Here is a 3,672-nt window from a genome sequence, read left to right as displayed (position 1 = left end):
CTTGTCTTGAAGTTTTATTGGTCTCCCGCGTAAACCAAGCTACTCAGCTTCTTTTCTCCACTGAATTTTTCCTACTGAGCTATCCTCATTCTATTACTCTTTATATCTTTGATAAATAAATAAATAGTCGCCGACGCCATCTCCCCTTTGAATACCCTGGATCAGCCGGGGCTGGTCCTCGGCAACCATCCTTATAGCAGAAAGTGAAGAAGAACTAAAGGGCATCTTGATGAAAGTGAAAGAGGAGAGTGAAAAAGCTGGCTTAAAACTCAACATTCAAAAAACTAAGACTCACGGCTTCTGGTCCCATCACTTCATGGCAAATAGATGGGGAAATAATGGAAACAGTGACAGATTTCATTTTCTTGGGCTCTAAAATCACTGCAGTTGGTGACTACAACCATGAACTTTAAAGACACTTGCTCCTAGGAAGAAAACCTATGACAAACTAGACAGCATATTGAAAAGCAGAGACATTACTTTATTGATAAAGGTCCATATAGTCGAAGGTATGGCTTTTCCAGTAGTCATGTATGGATGTGAGAGTTGGACTATAAAGAAAGCTGAGTGCTGAAGAACTGTGGTGTTGGAGAAGACTCTTAAGAGTTCCTTGGACAGCAAGGAGATCCAACCAGTTGATCCTAAAGCAAATCAGTCCTGAATGGTCATTGGAAGCACTGATGTTGAAGCTGAAGCTATAATATTTTGGCTACTTGATGTGAAGAGCTGAGTCATTGGAAAAGTCCCTGATGGTGGGAAAGATTGAAGGCAGGAGGAGAAGGGGATGATAGAGGATGAGATGGCTGGATGGCATCACCGACTCGATGGACATGAGTTTGAGCAAGCTCCGGGAGTTGATGATGGACAGGGAAGCCTGGCGTGCTTCAGTCCATGGAGGTGCAAAGAGTCGGACACAACTGAGTGACTGAACTGAACTGAAGCCATGACAGTGGAAATTACAGGTATGCTGGGGGACTCCTAAGATGTTCCAGGATGTATCAACTAGAGGTATAGAGTCAGTATTGAACTTAAGGCTCCCAATGTTCTTGAATAAATTGAGAGAATAAACTGGGATTGGACCTCAACAAGATCTCAGATTTATTGCTAATATGAACAATGGAGGGTCAAGAGATGAATTTGAAAAATGAAACAGTTAAGGTTGTGATTGTACTCCAATCCAGTAAAATGAACATTCTTATGTAAAAATAATCTGAAGCAATATGCAGAGGTTTACATTTATTTACAATTTCACTTTAAGTTTTCCTTCAGGGTAAGCATCATAAAATATTAACATCCTGTACACCAATAAGACAGTTCTTTGATGTGCCATTTAATTGATTTCTCTTAAGGGTCAATTTCGTGTAGTGAAATAATTTGGAATTTAAGCCACCCTGATTAGTTCATCAGGATGGCCATCCTGACAAGTTCAGCAAGGGACCAGCCCTGTGGCCCTTAGCAAGTAGTTTAACATTTCTTAGAGTTGTTTCTTAAAGTGAATCAGACATAAATCATTCCCTGAAGAAGTCTGCTATCCCAATTACTGTAGCCATTTTCATTATGTAGAAATAAGAAAAATTCAGCAAAATGCAAACTAACATAAGTTTTGGAACTAGTTAATTACTCAACAGTTTGGGATTTTGAAGTAAGGAGCTGCTACTGCTAAGTCACTTCAGTCGTGTCCGACTCTGTGCGACCCCACAGACAGAAGCCCACCAGGCTCCCCCGTCCCTGGGATTCTCCAGGCAAGAACACTGGAGTGGGTTGCCATTTCCTCCTCCAATGCGTGAAAGTGAAAAGTGTAAGTGAAGTCGCTCAGTCGTGTCCGACTCTTAGCGACCCCATGGAGTGCAGCCTACCAGGCTCCTCTGTCCATGGGATTTTCCAGGCAAGAGTACGGAGTGGGGTGCCAGAGCATGCTGAAAAAACAGGCAATATCCAATGGGCTCTATTCAGAAAAGTTGGTTTCTAGATCTTGGTTGAAGGCCCAGCTGTTTCAGCCTCTGTCAAGCCCTGGGTAGATGGGATAGAGCAGAAGAGGGAATCTACAGAGAAGGCTTCAGTTCCTACACAACTTGCTTAGGACTGACTTCCATTCTTCTTTCCCCTCTTAGCTTCTCCTCTGTGTAGAAACAAACCTATACAGATAAGAGCATGTATGACTGCCCAGCGTCCCACATGCATCGAAACGGACATACACGGATACTGAACTGCAAACACAAACATACTTAAACAGACTCACACAGACCTGCTGACAGACAGACACGGAGCAGGCAATGCGAGAATGTCCACAGCCATGTGCACAGAGGGCCGAGTACACCTGTGTTCCAGGCTGCTTGCATCCACAGGGCTTAGCTTTATTCTGTCGACAGACTATATTGACAAAATATATACAGCCCGATAGTGAACGTAAATTCTCGGATATGACAAGTACATAGGATATTATTTCCTTCACTCAAGATCAAATCTTGCTATAATTACCTTGATCTTCTAAGGCCTGAGAAAGTTGGCCTCAGAGGTGCAGGTAACTGAGAGGAACTGACCTACCTATCATGAAACTATCTTGGTTACAAGGTGGGGCTGGAATTCAATATAATGGTAAGTCACTCGAAATATAGCTATTAACGTTTATGAGACATTCCATGTGGTCACTCGTGGTTTTGGGGCATCTGAGGTTTAGGAATGTGGTATATCCTGGTGGCGAGTGGTAAATTATCTACTCGCCAGTTCAGGAGATGCAGGTTCAATCCCTGGATTGGGATGATCCCCTGGAGAAGAAAATGGCAACCCACTCAAGTATTCTTGCCTGGGGAATCCCACGGACAGAGCAGCACGGCGAGGCTACCGTCCACAGGGCACAAGAGAGTCTGGCACGACTCCGTGACTAATGGCAACAGCAGGTGCAGGAATACAGGCCACAGTCGGAGCTGTGCTGAGAGCAGGTGCATGCGCAGAAGAGTGCGCTACTGACGAAGGCCGGTGCATGCGCAGAAGAGTGCGCTACTGACGAAGGCCGGTGCATGCGCAGAAGAGTGCGCTACTGACGAAGGCCGGTGCACGCGCAGAAGAGTGCGCTACTGACGAAGGCCGCCTCCACATCTTGCAAAGTGCATACTCTGGTAAATCACTAAAGGATTTAGAATGTAATTGTAAATTTGTGATGAAATTCTCATAGAAACCCGGTACTTACATGTGGCCAAACAGATTTTTTAGCTAAACCAAAGATTAAAAATTCAAGACATAGTAAAAGCAGACCGATCACCGCGCTGCAGGCACTCAAGACATTCAATACTATAGAACAGGTCATCTGAAACAGATAAGAAGAGTCACCAGGTCATTGGAAGTTAAGTATATTCAAGTAGAAGATTTATATAAATTCTGATCTTTCCAGAATGGTAAGGTCATTAAAAGGACAGTCAAAACTGCAGATTTTTCAGAATATCAGTAAGACGGAACTTTTGATGTGAAAGTGAAAGTCGCTCAGTCCTGTCTGACTCTTTGCAGCCCCATGGACTAGAGCCCGCCAGGCTCCTCTGTCCATGGAAGTCTCCAGGCAAGAAAACTGGAGAGGGTAGCCCTTCCCTTCTCCAGGGGATCTTCCCAACCCAGGGATCAAATCCAGGCCTCCCGCATTGCAGGCGGATTCTTTTACTGTCTCAGCCACCAGGGGAGCCT

The 3,672-nt window shown here is 44.4% G+C and overlaps 1 long non-coding RNA gene across 1 annotated transcript in view; it reads right to left on the bottom strand.

The window, feature by feature from the left end:
• The window catches only part of LOC104991305, a 37,300-nt gene that overhangs the window by 8,096 nt on the left and 25,532 nt on the right, over positions 1–3,672 (bottom strand). Inside the window, exon 5 of the long non-coding RNA XR_825597.1 lies at positions 3,188–3,304. This is a non-coding gene — a long non-coding RNA (uncharacterized LOC104991305). The remainder of the gene's footprint in view (positions 1–3,187; positions 3,305–3,672) is intronic.

Source organism: Bison bison, unplaced genomic scaffold, assembly GCF_000754665.1.
Source record: "Bison bison bison isolate TAMUID 2011002044 unplaced genomic scaffold, Bison_UMD1.0 scf7180017864185, whole genome shotgun sequence".
Taxonomy (NCBI): Eukaryota; Metazoa; Chordata; class Mammalia; order Artiodactyla; family Bovidae; genus Bison; species Bison bison.
This window is presented reverse-complemented; position numbering and strand designations above follow the sequence as displayed.